This window comes from Lethenteron reissneri, chromosome 64 (genome assembly GCF_015708825.2).
Source record: "Lethenteron reissneri isolate LAM-NWPU_2019-01 chromosome 64, ASM1570882v1, whole genome shotgun sequence".
NCBI lineage: Eukaryota > Metazoa > Chordata > Hyperoartia > Petromyzontiformes > Petromyzontidae > Lethenteron > Lethenteron reissneri.
Genome location: NC_083842.1, coordinates 3771586 through 3783641, shown reverse-complemented (window position 1 = coordinate 3783641; position 12056 = coordinate 3771586).

Sequence of the window (12056 nt, the reverse complement as noted above, 5' to 3'; positions counted from 1 at the left end):
GGTCTCAAATTCCGCGGCTCAGTTAAAACAAACTTGATTTGGAGCTTTCCGTGACTGCGGGAATTACTCTTTGGTTCTTTCGGTAAAGTCACGTAGAAAGAGAAAATAATACATTAAATACTAGCATACGACGTTTCGATTGCAACACAAGCAATCATCATCAGGTACAAATGAAAGAGAAAAAGAAACCTAGTAAACTTAGAAATATAATGCGATACAACACAGAGAGTCGGCTAACACAACAGTCAACACCCCACCTGGTTGATTACGTTCTTCCAAAGATGTCTCAATTTGAGAGAGAGACACAGACACTGAGACACACATACAGACACTAAGCAGAGAGATAACACAGAGAGACACACAGAGAGAGACACAGAGAGAGAGACTCACACAGAGACACACACAGAGACACACACAGAGAGATAACACATAGACACACAGAGAGAGACACACAACATAGACACACAGACATACACACAAGCAGAGAGAGAACACACACAGAGACATAGAGACTCACACAGAGACACACAGAGAGAGACAACACAGAGACACACAGAGAGAGACACACATATACACACAGACATACACACAAGCAGAGAGAGATAACACAAAGACAGAGAGACTCACACAGAGACAAGCAGAGAGAGAGAACACAGAGACACACAGAGAGAGACACAAGCAGAGAGAGACACACACACACACATAGACACACAGAGACACACAGAGAGACACACACACACATATACACACAGACAGACACACAAGCAGAGAGAGATAACACAGAGACACAGAGAGAGAGAGAGACTCACACAGAGACAAGCAGAGAGAGAACACACACATAGACACAGAGAGAGACACACACAACATAGACACTCACACAAAGACAAGCAGAGAGAGAGAACACATAGACACAGAGAGAGACACACACAACATAGACACTCACACAGAGACAAGCAGAGAGAGAGAGAGAACACATAGACACAGAGAGAGAGGCACACACATAGACACACAGACATACACACAAGCAGAGAGAGAACACACACATAGACACAGAGAGAGAGAGACACACACATAGACACGGAGTCTCGGAAGCCGCCCAAAGTCGCACCTCTGCGGTAATAGGGAGACAATTGTTGTTGTTGTTTCTAGATGTGAAGCTGTCGTGAGTGCAAGGATTCATATTCTTGGGTTTTTTCGGTAAAGTCACGTAGGTAGAAAATTAAAATCAATAAAAGTAAAATAAAAATCACAACTTTTATTAATTTTAATTTTCTACCTACGTGATTTTACCGAAAAAACCTAAGAATATGTTGTTGTTGTTGTTAAAATGCCCGATCCAAATCGAGTAACTTGTACAAATTTCAATTCAAATTTGCCATTATTTGGTTTGCCACGTAGCAGCAGGCAGGCTGTGGTCGCGAACATTATTACCCATTGTGATTTGAAGCTTTCGTGACTGCAGGACTCCATACTCTTTGGTTCTTTCGGTAAAGTCAGGTAATTAGAAATAAAATAATAAATATATTTGATAAAATTCTTGAAAACGGCGTAATTAGAAATAAAATAAAATAATAATTATATTTTTTTAAATTCGGAAAAGTCGCGTAATTTGAAATAAAATTAAATAATAACTATATTTTATAAATTTTTCTCACTACGTGACTTTACCGAAAGAACCACATTTTTTTTTGTTAGTTACATCGCGCAAATATAACTGTGTCGTTAAACCCCTGCCAGCACCCGACCACAGACAATTGGTAAGGTTTGTCACGTAAACAGAACGTGCCAATTCGTTACTGAATGTTGTGGGTTTCACTCTCCGACACACCACCGGTTAGTGCTGAACTAGCAGTAACAATAACCCTGGAACCAATTGGCATATTTAGCAGACCGTGACGCGGGCCAGTTCCACGGTGGCCTCCTCCTCTTGCCAACGCCGTCACAGCTTTCTCTGTGGGTCTTTCGCTAAAATCACGGAGGTAGAAATACAATAAAATAAATCACGACGTTTCGAACGCAACACAAGCGCTCGTCTTCAGGTGAGAATCGCGACGGCTGCGATGTCTGCTGCCTAGTTAAGAGAAGCTGTTACCACACTCTTTGGTTCGTAGTTATAAAATAAAATATAACGACGGGACTTTACCGAAAGTACCAAGAATACGAATCTCTGCAGTCACGAAAGCTTCAAATCAAGATTGAAGCTGGTACCAGCAAAGAGTTTATATACGTTTAAAGGTAATAAATAGCGTGCCATGTTAAAGGGAATATACTTAGATTAGCTTGTAGGATTCTAGTGCAAAGTTAATGAGCTTCCGTAGCGCACAAGTACTCAGACTAGCAAGTAGGATGAGAATACGTCACGGATTCTTTGACTTCCACGCACTAAAGGAGGGGGGGGGGGGTAACGCTTCGTATCTGCTGCACGCTTTCACTGCGTCGCTTCGTGCGCTGAACCGGTTAGATCTGCGGTCACAGACGGAGGGAGGGAGGGGAGGGAGGGGGGCATGGCGTGCTAACACTCTGAACGCCCTCGATGACCCGCGGCGGGGGGGGGGTCACGCGGTTCGTCCCCAGCGTGAAGAGACCCGCATTCAACTCCATCGGCGAGACCCGAGTTCATACTGGTAGGAACCTCCTGGTTACATCAGCCCACAGGGGATTGTTGTGTCCGTCGTGCAGGGAGGGGCTGGGTGGGGAGGGAGGGGCTGGGTGGGGAGGGTGGGGCTGGGTGGGAGGTGGGAGGGGTGGGGCTGGGTGGGGAGGGGCTGGTCACCCCGTGGTGCCCTTATACAACTCAACGTTTAACCTACTCACGCCGGCTTGTGCCCGCCCTCACAGTCGGGCATATTTGCGGAATACACCAGGCCTCCGTTGACCCTGCAGGCCATTGACCGAGCAACGCAACGTTCCTACCAGCTCCCTCCGCAGGAATGAGTTTTTATTCCGTTCGAGTTCACGCACCCCGGGGTTGAGACCATGCTGGGAGGAGGGGGAGTTCCTGCGGAGGACTTTGCTGGTTTTTTTTTTCTTCTTGGTTCTTTCGGTAAAGTCACGTAGAAGGGAAGTAATAAAATAATAAAAATAAAACATAATAAAACAATTCTCACGACGTTTCGGCCACAACGCAAGCAGCCGTCCTCAGGTGAAAACCAGGTCCGTCGAGGCGACAGAGTCTGAATGAAACAGCACACGAGCTTGGAGCATATATATAAGCTGGGCGCATTGACAAAGGAATTTGCATATCAAAAGGAATTTAGCATATTTATGGGAAATGCAGGAATGTGATTAGTACTGCATATGCATATGCATTATGCAGGATTAACAGCATCAAAGGGAGCTGCAGTTACTGCTGCTGCAGTTGCTGCTGCTGCTGCAGTTTCTGCTGCTGCTGCAGTTGCTGCTGCTGCTGTTACTGCTGCTGCTGCACTTACTGCTGCTGCTGCAGTTTCTGCTGCTGCAGTTTCTGCTGCTGCTGCAGTTGCTGCTGCTGCTGCAGTTGCTGCTGCTGCTGTTACTGCTGCTGCTGCACTTACTGCTGCTGCTGCAGTTGCTGCCTTATCCATTTTAATATAACACTATGTATTATTCTACCCACCCTAATGTGTATCACACTGCTATATGTTTACTATACAATTACGACACCATACATTACTTATATATATGCTCAGCTTGTATATATGCTCCAAGCTCGTGTGCTGTTTCATTCAGACTCTGTCGCCTCGACGGACCTGGTTTTCACCTGAGGACGGCTGCTTGCGTTGTGGCCGAAACGTCGTGAGAATTGTTTTATTATGTTTTATTTTTATTATTTTATTACTTCCCTTCTACGTGACTTTACCGAAAGAACCAAGAAGATGAATCCCTGCAGTCACGAAAGCTTTAAATCGAAATTTGCTGGTTTTGTTCCTGGATTTTTCTGTTGCGCGTCGTCACTTTAAAATGTCGAGCTCCGTTTGAGACGAGGCTCAAAAGAAAGCCGTCTCTGGTGTGGACCAATCAGTTTCAAGGTCAATGCCAACACATTATCAGTGTGTTTATTTTTCTTCTTGGTTCTTTCGGTAAAGTCACGTAGAAGGGAAATAATAAAGTAATAAAATAAAACATAATAAAACAATATTTTATTATATTATTATGTTATTTTATTATATTTATTATGTTTTCTTTTTATTATTTTATTATTTCCCTTCTACGTGACTTTACCGAAAGAACCAAGAAGATGAATCCCTGCAGTCACGAAAGTGTGTTTATTGTTTGTATTTTGACCACGAGTATTGTGGCTAATGCACACATGATGATTCCTCGTAAAAAGGTTTCAGTTTTGTTGCCAGAAAAAAGGTAAAACAAAAACTATTATTATTGTTATTGTAAGATATTTCTTGTTCCGGTTTTTGTTTGTTGCGGTTGCACCCGAGTCAAGAGCCGCATGGCTCACAGGGCTCACAACCTCGTACTGACCTGAAGTCTGCTGGCGGTAGGGGGCGAGTGCTTACCGCTCTTGCTGTGCGCGCGTTATCACAAGTCGAGCGATTTTTGCGGTGCGATCTTTCTCCCTCTCTCTTTCTCGGATCTTGTGGGCCCATTACTCTCGCCAAATGCCGTCACGGGGTCTTTAACGTCCGCTGTGAGAGAAGCATGCGGCGCGTAGCACGGCGTTGGGTTTTATTTGACATCACGGTTATTTAAACCACGGTCAGTGTCACGAACACCACCGCCTCCACGGCCTTACAAGGAGGCACAGCGCATGGCAGGCGACGTTTAGGGCAGTGACCCATCAGCATCATCCCTCCGGGATCGGTAAAATGAGCACCACGTTTGTGGGGGAGTCAACAGTGGCCGTCTTATCAACTGCCGCGCCTGGAGCTGGGATCGAACCGTCGGACCTCAGCATTGCGAGTCCAATGCTGCTGCTACTGCTGCTCGTCACCACCGCCACCCATGTGGCAGCTGCCGTTGTTTCGCAGTTAAACAGCCGGCAGAACCGGAATTAACCGGTTATTACCGGTTTACTAGCACACGGTTACGGGTTCGGCGTAAACACAAACACAGTTTACCAACCCCGGATTACGAACCGGATTATTGAAGGGCAATTGCCCGAAACATCGGCAAGTGTGTACTCTGGGTTTCTCCTCCTTCCTTCTCATTCTTCTTCCTTCGTCTCCTTCGTCGTCCCAGTCCCAAGGGCCGCGCGCTTCGTGGTGCGTCGTTCACGTGGGACGCTCGGGGCGGATTATCCCGCCGGCTGTCAAAAGCCCCCAAGCGCAGCGCCACCACCACCACCAGCATCACCACCAGCACCACCAGCACCAGCAACAACCGCCATTCGCCCCTAAGTGGCGGTGACGTCACCACGACGCTTGTGCCAGGCCAAGTGCACCTTGAGGCCACGTGAAGTGTCGAACGCCCGCTGGCAGGAGGTCACGGGGCAGACCAAGGTGCCACGGGTCGACTGACCGAGATGACCAAGATGAAGATGACTGGCTGATGCACCATCTATGCCCCCTACTGTACCAACTTGCTGTGCTTTAGCCACCCGGCGCTCCGCTCGTTGTTGTGAGCGTCGCTCCTCTGCCCTCCGTTGTTGTTGGAGGGCGACTGCCTCCACATGCCCAGTAGCGTCCTTCACGAGCCTCCTCCACAGAGGCCGATCTTGACACCGCTGGTACCAGTCATCGGCAAGTCCACTCAGCTCCACGTCCTCCTGTACCACATCACTCCATCTCTTCTCCAGCCCGTGCCGCGCCTGTTTAGCCCCCTCGATCCGGCCGAACAAAAGCTGTTTAGGCATGTGGTGGCTGGGCATGCAGGCTACATGACCCAGCCAACGCAGCCTTGCCTGCCGGAGGAGCTCACCGATGGGACTTTGCCCAGATCTTTCAAGGATTTGTGAGCTCATCGCACAATCCAGCCTGGTTAAATCCAGGGTGGATCGTAGGCAGGCCAGCGTAAATGTTTCCAACCGGCGAAGATGCTCCATTAGGGGGGTCCACGTTTCGCAAGCATAGAGAAGGGATGGAATGACTGTGGCCGAGAATACCTGAAGCTTCGTGCGGAGCGACAGACCAGGTAGCTTCCACACAGCGTTACGCAACCGATGAAAAGATATTGCCGCTCGACTGATTCGGAGTGAGACCTCCGCTGTTAAACTGGAGCCGGTCATAAGCACAGTGCCCAGGTATGGGAAACTCTCCACTCTCACCACTACTGCCCCATCACCGATTGGGAGTTGTGGGGGTGGAGTGTCCGATAGTACAAAATACCCAGGCAGGTGCTTAGTTTTGGTGGGGCTGATGGTAAGGCCCCACCTCTTAGTGGCACGCTCCAGTCTCAGCAGCAGCGTCTCCAACTCCTCCTCTGAATGAGCAGCTATTACCAAATAATCGGCATACATAACGTGGTTGACCAATAGGGAGCCATCCCTTGATCGCACCCGGGCATCGATCAGCCTCCCATTATATCTGTACCAAATGGAAATTCCCCCAGTACAGCTATTGAAGGCTTCACGAACAAAGCGGTCAAAATAGATGTTAAATAATGTGGGAGCCAGAGGACATCCCTGTCGCACCCCAAGGTGTACAGGGAAAGGCTCTCATTCCCTGCCACGTAGTTTTACCCGGGCCCGCTCACCATCATGAAGATCCTTAATGATCGTGAGCAGAGGGTCAGGGACTCCGAAAGCACGAAGAACAACCCAGAGCCCCTACTGATGGTATCATAGGCCTTGACCAGGTCAATAAAGCAGAGATGTAGGTCTTGTTGGAATTCCCTACATCTCTGCTGTAGCAGACGGACAGAAAATATGGCATCTGTGCAGGACCGTCCTTTCCTGAAACCGCATTGGGGCTCTGCAAGCCCCTCCTCAGCGTGCCTAGCAAGGTGATGTTGAATAATCCTTACCAGCACCACCACCAGCACCACCACCAGCACCACCACCACCACCAGCACCACCACCAGCAGCACCAGTAGCACCACCAGCACCACCACCACCAGCACCACCACCAGCACCACCAGCAGCACCACCAGCACCAGTACCATCACCAACACCACCAGCAGCACCACCAGCACCACCAGCAGCACCACCACCACCAGCACCACCAGCAGCACCACCAGCACCACCACCACCAGCAGCAGCACCACCACCAGCACCACCACCAGCACCACCACCAGCACCACCACCACCATCAGCACCACCACCAACACCAGCACCACCACCACCAGCATCACCACCACCACCACCACCAGCACCATCACCAGCAGCAGCAGCACCACCACCACCAGCAGCACCACCACCACCAGCACCACCACCACCACCAGCACCACCCAGCAGCAGCAGCATCACCGCGCGAGTCTCGTAACAAAAAAAAAACAACAACAACAACCACCACCACGTGGGATGTCAATGCTCCCCTCTCCCTCGCGGTCCGCGCACGACACGAGAAGGGGCTGGACACGCAGCTCCGTAATCACGGGAGGCGCACGCGGCACGGGTCCCCATGGCTAGCAGCACGTGCCCTGTCCCTTACGCGTGTGACGGGATCGAGTGTTGCCCCCTTTCACGTTCGATGTCTCCGGGTGCGTTGCTTCCCCCCCCCCCCACGTGTATAGTAAACAACTCAGCACTCGTTGGTTATTTGGGTGACTTTACCGAAAGAAGCAAAGAGTATGGATTCCTGCAGTCACGAAAGCTTAAAATCAAGATTTAACAACTCATTAGTTGGTTGAAACATATCTTCGCGTGTGTGTGTGTATATACGGGAGCGGTAGCGCTACGCTGCGCTACAAACCCAGCGACCCGGGTTCGATTCCCACTCACGGCCAACACCGGTGACGATTATCTGAACCGGTCCTGGGCCTCCCCTAGGTCGACTCAGCCTCAAATGAGTCACCCGGTGCGTTGTGTCGTAAACATCGTCACTGGGGAGACAAAGGCGGCCGGGCGTGGTGTTGGCCACCCACCCCCCTCGTGTGCCGTGCCAGCCTTCATAGGTGCTCGCTAACAGCACTTGCCCCTCCAGCCTGTTAGAGGCTACACGGGGGATCTTTGGCTTTGTGTATATATCGAGGGACAGACGGATCGAGAATCTTCCCAAGGCCTGGGTGGAGGGGCGGAGAACCCAAAATGTCAAGCGTTTTTATTTTTTAATAGGGCCCTATAAACTAATAATAAAACAAACAATGCACTTTCTTGTGTGGTAATTATCAATAAAATACCAACGTTCTGGGGTCTCGAGATGAAGGGGGGGGGGGTTCACCAACGGCCCCCCCCCCCCACCCCTCCCGGCTCTGCCCCTGAACGCAAAAGCCGGGCTGGAGGTTTCGCGTTCACAATCGACGCGATTGTTCACCCAATCCGAGCGGATCACCTAATCCGCGTCCCCTCTCCCGGCTACCAAAATCTGCCCTTTCAAACTCTATCAGAGACAAAGTTTTGCTGGCTGGCTGACTGGACGGCCGGCCTACCACGTGCGGGCTGCTGTATTAGAACGAAAAAAGTTTTGCTGGCTGGCTGGCTGACTGGACGCAGGGAGGCGCAGGAGTTCCCATCGCGCATACAACGCAGCACTCTGATCGAGCGGGGGGGGGGGCTGAGTGCGCATTTCGGTGGTGACAGAGAGGACGGAGAGAGAGGAGGGCTGGGTGCAGATGCAGCACTTGTCGTAGTAAAAGATATGTACATAGAAAACAGGGTGGACATAGACATGGAGTAGGGAGAGAGGGGGTAGAGAGAGAGGGGGGGGGGGGTAGATAGAGGGGGTAGAGAGAGGGGGGGTAGAGAGAGGGGGAATGGGGTTAAGAAGAAGGAGCAGAGCTTGCAATCTTTCATTTAAACGGGAGGGGGGGCACATAAAGCAAATCATTGAAAAAAAACCAAAAACCGAAATGATGAACGAAGCAAAGTGCCGACTACACCGAGCATCTTCTTGTTTCCTCTGATCGTAAATCAGAGAGAGAGGAGAGAGACATCGAGGAGGGAGCGGTGGTGGAGTGGGGGGGGATGGAGACGACCCCGGCTCGCTTTGCGCGAGTTTCGCATCGGGCACACACCACAAACAACGACGACGACGATGCAGGCGGACCGTGTGCTCGTGCGAGCCAAGCTACCGACGTCCCCTGCTCAGCGATCAGCTCGCCCCGCGCCCCTCCGAGTCTCCGAGTCCCCGTGACGGCGGCGGTGTTCACGCGGAGGGAGCCGGGCGCTGGGTGTGCCGAGCCGGGCTGCAGCGAGGGCGGGTGCGTGGACGGCATCCCAGGGCTCTGTGCCAAATACCACAGGCTCGCTCGCTCCCTCCCTCTCTCGCTCTCTCCTGCCTCTGCCAAGCCTCCCTCTCACGCGATACGCGCCGGCCCAGCCCGGCCCGGCCCAGCCCAGCCCGGCCCAGCCCAGCCCAGCCCGGCCCGGCCCAGCCCGGCACAGCCCAGCCCGGCCCGGCCCAGCCCAGCCCGGCACGGCCCAGCCCAGCCCAGCCCGGCCCGGCCCGGCCCAGCCCGGCCCAGCCCGGCCCAGCCCGGCATGGGAATCGCTTCTGGCGGCTGTCGAGTCGAGTTGGCTCGCTTCACGTCGCGCGGTGACGCGGTGGGCTGGTGGCCGTGGCCACACTGCTTCAGTAGAACACCACCACCAACACCACCACTACCAACAACAACAACAACAACCAAAACTACCACCACAACCACGACACTCACACCCACCAACACCACTACCAACAACAACCAAAACTACCACCACGACACTCACCACCACCAACACCACTACCAACAACAACCAAAACTACCACCACAACCACGACACTCATCACCACCAACACCACAACCACCACATCCACCACCAACACCACCACCAACACCACCACTACCAACAACAACAACCAAAACTACCACCACAACCACGACACTCACCACCACCAACACCACATCCACCACCACCACCACACTCACCACCAACACCACCACCACACTCACCACCAACAAAAACAACACAACCAATACCATCACCACAACCACCACACTCACCACTAACACCACCACCAACAACAACCGCCAATTCGCCACTCAAGTGGCGGTGACGCCACCACGGCGCTTTGTACCAGGCTAGGTGCACCTTGCGCGTGTCTGCTGTGCGTCGTTTGCCACCCGCGGCTCCCCCGGCCTCTGCGCTATCGTTCTGTCGCGACGATGTCGTTGTTTTTGTCTCGAATCGAGAACGATGGAACGAGGAGGCGCTTTCGGCGAACGAAATCCACGGATGGCGGGCAACTTTGAAAGATTCAAAATAAAAACCCAAAACGTTCCAGCAGAGCCCTTCGCCCCCCCCCACGCGGCCACGCTCCGCACCCGAAGCGCTCGCCACAGATGAACCGCGGTAGCAGCTACCTCGCTGCTGATCTCGTCAAGGAAGCTGCAAGCCATCGTCACGTGACGCTCTGCTCGGCATCCTCCTCGCAGCAGCAGGAGCAGCAGCAGCCGCGTTTGTTTGGCCGTCGAACAAAGACGGCGGCGGTCACCGCATCGCACGCTTTCAGATGCGTCTCTGCGGCCGTCTGGAACGCTCTTCCTTCCGATATTAGGATGCCACTTTTAAATCATCATCTCGAGTGAAAACTCATTTTTCTCTCGCACTGATTTTTGTGTTTAGTTTGTTGTCCTTTCCCGGCACCTCCGCTTAGCAAGTTTGGCTGCGTACGGTGTGAAAGAAATTCAACGTCCACACGTAGACGCAGGTTCCGGAGTGACACACACCACCACCGCACCGATCCGTCGCTCGGCATCGGCGCGGAGAAATACGCGGCAGTGTGAGCATTGGGTCGAGCATTGGGTCGAACATGGGGTCGAGCATGGGATCGAGCATGGGATCGAAATTGCTTTTCACGATAGGCTTTTTACGTGAGAAAGCCTACATCGCTATCACTTCCATCGACTCCTGTTCCGTAAACACCTTACGACTGGCAAGGGACACGCCCTCTTGCCATGGGAATTTTATTCGGAGATGGCAAAGACAAAGATCCCCCGTAAGGTCTCAACAGACTGTCGGGGAAAGTGCTGTTAGCGAGCACCTATGAAGGCCGAAACGGCACACGAGGGGGTGGGTGGCCAGCACCACGCCCGTCCGCCTTTGTCTCCTTAGTGACGATGCTCACACATCGCACCGGGTGACTCATTTGATGCTGAGTCGACCTAGGGGAGGCCCAGGACCGGTTCAGATAATCGTCACTGGGTGTTGGTCGTGAGCGGGAATTGAATCCGGGTCGTCGGGTTCGTAGCGCAGCGCGCTAACCGCTACACTACCGCTCCCCCTACACACACTGACACACACCAACACACCAACACACACACAGGCACACACACACGTGCGCGCAGAACGCATTGTTCTTTTCCTTTCACCGCTGCAGATTTTGTTGCGCCACTTCGTTCTCTCTCTCTTTACTCCTCTCTCTCTACGAAGATGGCGGTGTACAGAACGAGGAAGAAGATGCTGCAAGGTGACACTGACGGCTGCTCTGTGCTGCTTCCAGTGTTCAGGAGCCTGCTCAAGGCGCGGCTCCAGCTGGAGCACGCCATGTACCACACACATGTCGGTGATGTGCGCGTCTTCTTCGAGCGCTGGGGAGCCGGACAAGCCCCTCTCTGTACCAGCGTGGACGACACCCTCGTGGTGTTCACCTTCTGAAGCGCTCGCTCGTCACCGTGGCGTGCGCGATGACCACCACCACCACCACCACGTGACTTTTCTTTCGTGTTGTGCGCGGTGCATTTAGCGCCACAGCGCGTGGATTTATAGCGTTTGTTTTATTTGTGCTGCATGGCGACTTTGTGTATTTCATATCGGAATCGCCTCCAGTGCTGTTGCTGCTGGCGGCAATAAAAGTTGTTCAAAAGTCAAAGTCTACTCCTCTCTCTCTCTTTCGGGAATGCATCGAGAGCCGCCGCCACGCGGGGCCTGCGCAGGCCTGCGCTGCACATTGCGTGCCGCTGCTGCTGAAGCGGCATGCCGTTCCCATTTGGTGAAAACCACTTCAAGTGCCGAGGCTTCCAACCGCAATGGGGCAAAAGCCCCGACGCGC